Source organism: Poecilia reticulata, linkage group LG18 (genome assembly GCF_000633615.1).
Source record: "Poecilia reticulata strain Guanapo linkage group LG18, Guppy_female_1.0+MT, whole genome shotgun sequence".
In the NCBI taxonomy this organism is placed as follows: Eukaryota; Metazoa; Chordata; class Actinopteri; order Cyprinodontiformes; family Poeciliidae; genus Poecilia; species Poecilia reticulata.
Window position 1 is genome coordinate 6,989,374 of NC_024348.1, and position 10,221 is coordinate 6,999,594.

A 10,221-nucleotide genomic window follows, 5' to 3' on the forward strand; every position below is an offset into this window, starting at 1 on the left:
ACTTTGAGCTCTCAGGACAGACAACAGGCTACATTGCTGCTGGTGTGTCAAATGCTGCAATTCAGGTAGTGCATTTTTCATGGTTCTATATTAAAATGTTAAGAAATCCAAGCCAGAGCACCATTATAGTTTGAAAAGATGGAAAATAAAATAATGTTATGTTTTTCAACAGACTGCCAATTTCAGAGCCTACGTCTGCGCTAACCATAACGGTGCTGTCCGTTTCTTCACTGGCTTCATCAACAATCTGGTTTTAAATCTCACAGGGGTGAGTTAAGTTTTTTTATGATTAGTAGATGTAGTAGATATTTATCAATTTGTGCGACACAATGTTTGCATGGACATCAATGTTTTACTTTCAGTTAATTAAACTGTTTCTCTCTTCAGACGCTGGACTCAAGCAATGAGCGGGGATCGGTCAACTCAGGCAAAATCCAGTGTACATTTTCAGCTGTTCTACCTGACACAATTACACGAGCAGCAGATTATGCTTTGTCTATTACAACTGGACCTTACAATGCCAGTAAGGAATCACTCTCAGCACTTGAACAATTTTCCTGTCGCTCAGAGAGTATTTGGTAAATCATTGGTATTAAAGTTAGAAATCTTCTTCCATATTTTCTTAGGTTCTGGGCAGCCAGGAACAGCAAGCCTCAGAATACTAACGCCTGTCRTAAGCCTCTCCGACCCGACCGCCAACGCCACCAATTTGCTGAGCAACAGCACTAACAGCACTTCGTCTGCTTACCCGGTCACACACACACAGTCATTCTTGCCAGGTAAGCTAATGGCAGTGGAAAGTAGGGCTTTGATGTGTCAGATGACACATCAAAGTAAGGTTGTNCCGGTCACACACACACAGTCATTCTTGCCAGGTAAGCTAATGGCAGTGGAAAGTAGGGCTTTGATGTGTCAGATGACACATCAAAGTAAGGTTGTTTATAGTTTGATATGGGACTTCTAAAAGTATGCAGAGGTTCAGCCAGATGCCTGACTTAAATCAATCAGAGAAATAAAGATAGAGCTACAGATTAGGGTGATGAGGAAGAGGCTCTCCAAACTCAAAGACCTCAAAACTCTTAAAGCTCATGAACTAAGGTGAACTGTCAAGATGTCAGTGGTAACATGGAAAAATATGGTAATCTCCAGTTGAGTTATCATTGTATGAACTAGGCAGATTGATATGTTTTGTCAATAAAATAGAATTTTTATTGTCACTGCAACATTGGACAAATAAATGTATGTGCAATTCTCCAGACAAAAACAATATCTCACTTAAAAAGATAATAATTAGTTCTCAAGGTTTCCCCCAGAAAATTTGCTAAGCCCGGTGGTCGGGGCGTCGAGACGGTCCACCGGTGGTCCACCGTGTTTTTCTATTAAAAGATGTTAAGGTGACAGGAAATGTAAAAGTATTACTGTGTAATTATATGTTAAGGTAAAATATCTCCAGTGAAATGCTATTTAAACCCACAACTAGTCTAAAAACAACAAATTTTCACTTCTGTTTAATCCAAATTAAGTCAGCGGCTCCATCAGGCCCTCCAGGGCTTCAGGGTCCCCATAAACGCTAATATTTTAAAATGGACCACAGATACCTGTTTATTGAAATTATCAATGCTGTTAAATTTGATTCAATTGTTTAGGCATACATAAATTAAATTTTAAATTGTTTAACATTTAAATACAAAATTTTAAGGAGCTGGCAAGTTTACTTTGTAAAACTTCAAACAACAATATGCATAGTTAAATTGTTTTGTTACCATAGCAACAATCTGATGCTGTGAGTTTAATCTTTGAATTTACAAATACAATTTAGTAAACTGCGATTATAACGTATTGCTTTTTAGGCTGGCCAACTAAACTACTCCCTTCTCCCGTATTTCACTAAATCTAACACAGAAGCTGTTAGAGGTGCTGATAGTTTTAGCAACAAAAGGGGCCCCTAAGTCATATTCTGCTCCAGCCTTCATCCACCCTTGGACCGGCCCTGCATGATGAGTAAATCCGCTGCACTGCGCAGAAATGCGCAACAAAAGGGAGATTTAATTCATTGCTGCTAATGTTGCTTTATGGATTTAGTAGCTCTTTCATTTCGTGTCTGTTGAGTTTTTAGTAAGCGTCACAGAAACTATTCTGGTTGGTCAAGTTTATGGGATGAGTGTCTCAGATCTCCGTGCGGCCGCGTGCATAAACTCTAAGTAGACAACGCATTTGATATGGTTTGATGCATCGTGTAACCGGAAAAATAATACTAAAAATAATAATAAAATAATATAAAATCAGCGTGATGAATGACTCCGAGGAAAGCGCGAAAGTTCCTCACCGGGCTGAACCTGCATGATGAGGTTAGCACTGCTCGTTATCCACAAACGCTCCGGCCAACCGGGACCACAGACATAAACTTTACAGGGAAGACAGACAAAGAGCCACACGCTGGGCAGCCCGTTGAGATGTAAACGCCGCATATAATTGTTCGTTCACAAAGATACATCATTCTCACCACTTCACAACGTGACCTCTGAATTCGCTACAAGTTATTCCTGCGGTTCACTTTGAGCTGCGCAACCGCAGCTAACGCGGCGGGTTTTAAACTCTTACCTACATAGAGTTCTCCAAAGGATCATAATTACTCACAGTAAGTTGACGTAAACATCCATACAGGTCAACCTGTGTCCAGTTTGAGTGAAAGGAGGCGCGCGCGATCCGCGCTGAGGTAAAGCAGCGGCAGCGCGCGAGGCAAAGCGCAGAGGCAAAGCGCAGAGGCGCCAGCTGTGTGATTGGTCCGCGCTGTCGGGTTTAAATGCATAAACTATAAACCTATCCTGTAGGAATACATCTGCTCTGCTAGTGAAATGCTAAGAGTAAAAGAGACGCTTGCAGCCCTGCTTTAAACAAAAAAAGCGATTTTTTTTTTCTCCCTAGAAATGTAAACAAGCAACGGCCTGGCGGCAGGGCTAGCATGGCCCTGGGGGAAACCCTGGTACTATTTCACTTATTACCTAATAAAAAGTTAGCTGAAGCTAAAATAGACATGAAAATAGAACATGGACCCCTTTTTACAAGAGTCCATATTCTGAAAGATTCTTGCCACATTTCTTATTAGAGACAAACTACTTAGTGGAAAAAACAGTTTTAATCTATGTCTGCCAGGAGTATAACTAATTGATGAAGCAGAACTGGTCCCTGCAACGTGATCTCATTAAGCTGCAGGTTGGTGACTTGAATTGGGCTGAAGACAATAGAGCCTCTTTAAACATCTCACAGCTGATAGAGAAGGCAAACTTCCCTCAGACCGATGTCAGAGACCGGTGGATGGTTACAAGAAGCATCTCACCAAAGACCATCAAAAGGAATATAGTGACCTAACATTCATGTTTTAAGAGTCTCTTAACTGAATAAAACATGGTTTCTCTTTATGTTTACCTGTAAATAAATCACTCTACTTTCTGCTACTTTCTGAAACTGAATATGTCGTAGAGTGTCCTAATTATTTCTAGTGACTATATGTCAAGGTGTCAAATCCCCTCGATGAGTTTTGTTTCCAAGGCTCTGTGCAAGACATATTTTTTAGTAGTTTTCTAAACCTGCTAGCTATCAATGTAAAAAAGTATCCAAAAAAATGTATTTCTTTGTTCTTTTGTCTTCTCTGTAGTTCTGCTGGTCACCGTGATAATGCTGGCTTTCACAGCTGTATGAAGCAACTGACCTCCACCACTACACTATAGGAAAAAAACAGACTTTTTCAAGAGTCCCAAAGCAAGTTGCCATGATTTTCACCAGCATGTCTCATCATTCATAACAGCTTTTTGGTTTAAAGGTCTGGTTACCTTTCTAGTCCATTTTACTGGTGCATGTTGAAAACTTCTAATCTGACTTTTCACTTGATGTAATTTAATTCTATGTTGTAATTGTGGTGTTATTAGCTGCTCCTAAATTATGAAGTCTTTACTGATGTGAATGGGCATGTTGATACAAGTGGAATCTAAATGTGGTACCAATTGTTGGTGAAGGTAATTTAAACATTTCCACAAATTAATAAATATTTTAGTGTATATATACATATATATATTCCCCTTTGTCATCTTATTTGCACAAGCTTTAAATAAATATGTCTTTCTTAAGGAATCACTTGGTGCAACAGTTTTATTCTGTTTAACACTGCATTTTTTTCTAAACATTTTCCAGTTCTGTTGAATTTTTACATGCTACCTGGGGCAACGGGACATATTTAAACTTGGCCTGGCCTATCATCCAACCCACATCAGGTTAAAGGTGTCTCTTAGGAGTGAAAGGAATTACTAAACAGTGAACTTGCCCTTTACCCTGGGATGCTTTCTTTTAGACTCAAAATCCCTGCCAGAGTTTTTTTAAATTTTTTTTTATGAAGTTTCTTAGGTCTTGCAAAAACTCAACTCTTCTGGGCAGAGATCTGAAAAGTTCTTAAAAAGAAATGTAAGCGTCTGTTTTTGCCGGACTCTGCCGTCCGTTTTATATTATTATCCAGGCCCCGTCACCTAACAGGACAAGGTCTCCAACCTTGCAGCACCAGGCTCCGTACAGCTGTCACGCGAATTTTTGTGCAAGGACTTCGCCGTCCTACACGAATTTTTGTGCACTATTTTTACCTGTTGGAGTCTAGAATTTACAGGGTTTTTCTGTTCGCGCAATGACCCTCAGTCACTAGCCACTTTTACATCATTAGAAAGAGGGTTTTAAGTTGAGATTTAAAGGCACCCAGTGTTTCAGCTGTTTTACTGTTTTCTGGAAGTTTGTTCCAAATTTGTGGTGCATAGATCCATCCAAACAATTCAGTCAGGTGTTATCAATTGTTGATATTATGAATGTTTTTGTGCTCTCATTTGTTGTTGTTTTTACCATTATTGGATTATTGTGTCACATCACATGATCTGTCTAATTCAGGGGTGTCAAACTCCAGTCCTCGAGGGCCGGTGTCCTGCAACTTTTAGAAGTGCTTCTGCTGCACCACACCTGAATAGAATAATTAGGTCATTAGCAAGGCTCTGGAGAACTGAGGAGGTAATTAAGCCATTTGATTCAGGTGTTTTGTACCTGTGGCACATCTAAAAACTGCAGGACAGCGGCCCTTCAGGACTGGAGTTTGACACCCCTGGTCTAATTGAACACACTGATGTACAATAAAGGGTGTGTCTTTCAAACAAAGGCGGAACAACACGAAAGCCAAACCAAGTGAGTCTCATGCTGACACATTGAACGCTGTGCCGAAAAGTGATTCTGCTGTGTAAGTAAACAAGGAAAATGAACAGAAGAGAAAAAGACATGGCACACAGCCGCTGGTCAAGACTTCTCTTTGATGGAGACGAGAAAAATTACGAACTGTGGGAAACAAAGTTTTTAGGACATCTTCGATTGCAAGGGCTGAAACAGACAAGCCCCTCCGATGATGAAGAGGAAGACGCGAAGAAAAACGCTGAGGCTTATGCAGAGCTTATTAAGTTTTCGGATGACAAGAGTCTATCACTTATCATGCATGACGCGGCAATCGACGGATGTGCGGCGGAATCCTGCGGGCCCATTACGCCGGCAAAGGAAAGCCCAGAGTGATTAACCTGTATACTTAGCTGACTTCACTGCAGAAATCACCCAGTGAGTCAGTTACCGAGTACATCATCAGAGCTGAGACCGCGATCACCGCTTTAAGAAGTGCAGGTGAGGAGCTGAACGACGGACTTCTGATCGCCATGATCCTGAAAGGACTTCCAGTGACATTTAAGCCATTTGCTATTTATATCACTCAAAGCGAAGATGGTGATAAGTTGACTTTTGCAGAGTTTAAGACTAAAGTTTTAAGACCAGTGATGTGAATATCCTTAGAGATGTAAAAGAGAAACTTGCATCCAAATTTAGGATGAAGGACTTAGGAAAGTTGACACATTTTCTTGGCATTGACTTTGAGAAAGATGCTGACAGTATCAAAATGTCACAGTCAAAGTATGTGAGGAAAATACTGGAAAAGTTCGACATGCAGAACTGTAAGCCACAAACTACCCCTTGTGAGCAGAAACTTAACTATGCTGATAATGTTGAAGTAATGAGTGATGTCAGAAAATACAGAGGCAGTAGGAAGCTTAATCTATTTGTCAACATGTATAAGACCAGATTTAAGCTATGTAGTAAGTAAACTGGCACAGTACTTTGCAAACCCAACCACAGTACTGTCCAACTAATGAAATGGTTGCAGATGTACTAACTAAACCAGCAACAAAGATTACGTAGAGAACACGTCAATCCTCTCTGTTGCTTGTGATGCTGTAAATTCCAGCATGACAACTTTAACTGGATCCCACCTATAAGTGGTGTGCCAATAGATAGGCCACTAATAATAATTGACCGATTTCCATGAAAAAGTGTGTGATCGGTGATCACTGGCTCTTGTTGGTGATCACAAAAACTGATCACCAGTATCTCATATTTGCAGTCTGCAGAAGCCAGTGTGCAGCACTGGCAATGTCGTGTGGAACTTTAACGCTCTGAGAGTGAAGAGCGTTAAAGTTCTTCACTCTCACAACAAGTTTGTGTGTTGCAAACTTCAGGGGTGAAGCATCTCAAAATGCATCAACCCAATGAATCTAATATGACATTTAAAAAACAAGCACTTGACGGAGTTTGGCTACATCGAGGCTCACTGCAGGAAAAAGACATCCAGAGCAGTCAGACAGCAGGTGAAGTAGCGCACAACTAGTAACACTCATCCGGATGAGCATGACGGCGAGCTCTACAGGAGGGCGCTCTCTCACATTAAACGTCTCCTTAAAGTTGCAGCATGTAACTTTTAGTAATATAATGTTGTTTATTTCACTGCAATCTGAAAAAAATACAGGCGATTCCAGGTTTTTCAGTGTTTTTAGCGAATACTTGCTGCATTGTGCCTGCAACTAGTTTGCACATTTTTGTCTAAATTGCCAGATTACACTTAGCATTTATACCTAAAGAGAAAAATTAACAGCCAATCCGTGTTATTGTTATCTGTGATTGGTGGTGATCGGAATCGGCAGGAAAAACCTGGAAAAAACCTGATCGGAGCATCCCTGCCACCTATTCAAAACATTGTGCAACTTCCTCTTTTGTAAGCAACTGTCATTGGTATTATTGCAAAACAGAAGCCATTTTGAACAGCAGCAACTTGTTTATAAAATTATAAGCTAGATAAAATTATAAAGCAAGGTCAGCGGATGGTGATGGACTGCCATTTTGTGAATAAGGTCCTGAGCTTAAGCTGAGAGAAAATATTTGGAATGAATATTGGCTTGTAGAGTTCAAGTCAATATGTACCAGGCATGTTGTTTTGACTTAGTTTATCTTACTGAGCTAGCATAGTAGAGCCTACACCACTCTCTTGAGGTATCAGAGAGTGATACCTCAAGAGAGTGGTATCTCTTGAGTGGTACCTCAAGTGGTACCTCATGTCAACATGTACAAGACCAGATTTAAGCTATGTAGTAAGTAAACTGGCACAGTACTTTGCAAACCCAACCAGGTACCACTCTCTTGAGTGGTACCTCAAGAGAGTAATCCAGCCATCCAACGGAGTCTAGGATGGCTGGACTCCGTTGGCAGTCCAGTCATCCTGGACTGCCAACGGAGAGGTGCTCAGTCAACTGACGCAGCTGTTAATGTTAATTCGATATTTAGAAGCATGGCCGACATGGACTTGTTCATTTCCTCCGCTGCCATTGCTGAAATTACAGGCAGACTACAATTATAAAACAGTACAGTTGTTCACAACTTTTCCTTCTGTTCGCTGACTGGCCAGGTAGAAATTCTGCCGGAGGAATCCAACTAATTCAAAGAAAGCCCAGACTCTGATGCGAGCGGAATTGCATAGGAAGGCAATGGCCATGCTAAATGGAAACGTGCAGAAAGCTGATTACCAGTCAAAAGAGGGACTTGATTGCTGTAATGATAATAAACATAAAAAAAGTGTATAAATCTGCCATTTCTAGACTATGCAGATTTTTTTTTTTTAATGGATATCACATTAGCTTGTTTTCTGAAAGATGCTTGCCTAATTTTTTCTTAGAATGAAACTAGTTTTAAATCTAAGTCTGCCAGAGATATTATTAATTGATGAAACAGAACTGTACTGGGTGTATTGAAATATAATAAAAACCTTGTTAAACATCTCAGAGCTGTTAGAGATGAATGTTGTAGACCAATGTCAGAGACTGGTGAATTGCTACAATAAATATTTCACAAAAGACTAAAATAGGGTATACTGTGTCTTAACTTAAAGGGGTTTTAAGATTTTTGTTTTGCTTAATTAGGAAAACTCGGTTAAATTTTTTGTCTCTCTTTGTGAAACTAGATATTTCATAGGGTTTCTATTTTTTTTCTCATGACTATATGCCCAGATGTCAAACCTCCTCCATTAAACGTGTTCTCAAGTAGAACACAGTTTTTATCAGTTGTTCTCTACATCTGATGGCTCCTGGTATAAAAAAATTAACAAAACATTTTATTTCTTTTTTTTTTGTCTCCTTTATAGTTCTGCTGGTCACCATGTGTTTGCTGGCTTTCACAGCAGTGTGAAGAAACTGATTTCCACCATGCATGAATAAAGCCATAACATCCCTATTGATGTCTGTCGCTTTCTGAATAAAAACAACAAAGCTCAAAAATTGAATTTTCCATGTACAGTTTTTCTTAGTTTGGTGGGATTCATTAGTGACTCAACATTATTTAAAGAAACAGCAACATTCAAGTCTGTATTCCAAATGTCAAACTCTTTGTGATTCCGAAACTAAAAGAGAAATGAAGTCAAATGTTCTATTTAGTTGTATAAAATTATTTACTCACAGGAATGCCGGAATTCTACTCTGTTACATGAAGAGAACATAACATGTGTTTTACTGGACTACACATGAGGGGAAAAAATACGTTTTTAAGAGTTACAAAGAAGTTTTCCGTGATTTTTACCAGCATATGTCATTATGTGTAACAGCTTTGGGGTTTCATGGCCTTGTTACTAGGCCTGTTGCGATAAACAATAAATCAATTAATCGCACGATAAATTAAACCTATCGACCTCATTTTAAATATCGGTTTTATCGTCTCTTCCTGCCTTTTTTCTTTCTGTTGATGACACTGAATGAAAAAAGACTCAGCTCCGGTGCTCTCCACTGACCCTCCCTTCCTCATTTCCTTAGTGCAATGTCCAGCTCACACTACGCGAGTTGTCGGCCGACTGTCAGCCCATTTTCTAAACCTGAGACACATTAGCCAACAGAAATCCTAGGTCGTGCCGTGTGGTGTCCAGCCACATGGGCACAAAATAATGGCTACAAGTCCAGTTAACTAATTTTAAAATCAGGCATTAATCAATGCTTCACTAGAATCTACCTGTGATGCATGTGGCTAGAGTCAGCGTAAAGTCCTGACTGAATGAAAATCATAATAACCTATTTATGTCACGTTAACGAAGAACAGCTGAAAACTTACCGGGTTTATTAATTGCGGTAGAAATTTGGCTCCAACTCCTCCCCTTGACATTTCTATATTCTTTGCACGAAATGTTGAATAAATATTAATGTAGTTTCCACATATTATCTCCGATGTCCGCTGGACTTCGGGTTGCGCCGTGTCAGCTGTTTGGGATTCCCCTCGTAATTTCCCCTCAGAAAGCACGGAGGAGAATCCGCCTCTCTGATTGGCTACCTGTCACATTTAGCGTTAAGCTCCCAGTTGGGGAAAACCCCTGATTTAGATCGGAGCGGCCACAACGATCTAAGTCACACTACAGGATGATCGGTTATGAAATCACCAGTGACAATCTTAGATCGGCCAACGATCTAAGATCATCATAAGGAGAAAATGGAGGCAAAAAAAAAGGTGTAATGTGAACTACTGCATTAGGTAGTGGGATGTGCTCATCTTCTCTATCTAAACCTAGTTATTACTGAAGGCCAATATAGTATACAGACTTCATAATCTGCACTCTTTTGGTTGAATGCAGTATTTATTTCCACTTTGGCTTTATGTTGTTATGTTATGTTGTTTTTGGTTGTTTTATTTATTCAGTTTATTATTTCCACTGTTATGTGTTCTTTTAAAAATAAAGTGTATCTATCTATGGCAGGAAATCAAATGCATTATTAGTCATTTCCATTAAATCAGTGTCAAAAGGTCTTGAAACAATATTATCGTTTATTGCAATAATTTTTTAGACAATTAATCGTCCAG

At 39.6% G+C, this 10,221-nt stretch overlaps 1 long non-coding RNA gene across 1 annotated transcript; it reads left to right on the forward strand.

The window, feature by feature from the left end:
- Positions 1 to 4,128, forward strand: LOC103480313 (uncharacterized). Its single transcript, XR_536084.1, has 5 exons — positions 1 to 65; positions 173 to 268; positions 388 to 523; positions 627 to 779; positions 3,656 to 4,128. It is a non-coding gene; the product is annotated as an uncharacterized LOC103480313 (long non-coding RNA).
- The last annotated feature ends 6,093 nt before the right edge of the window (positions 4,129 to 10,221 follow it).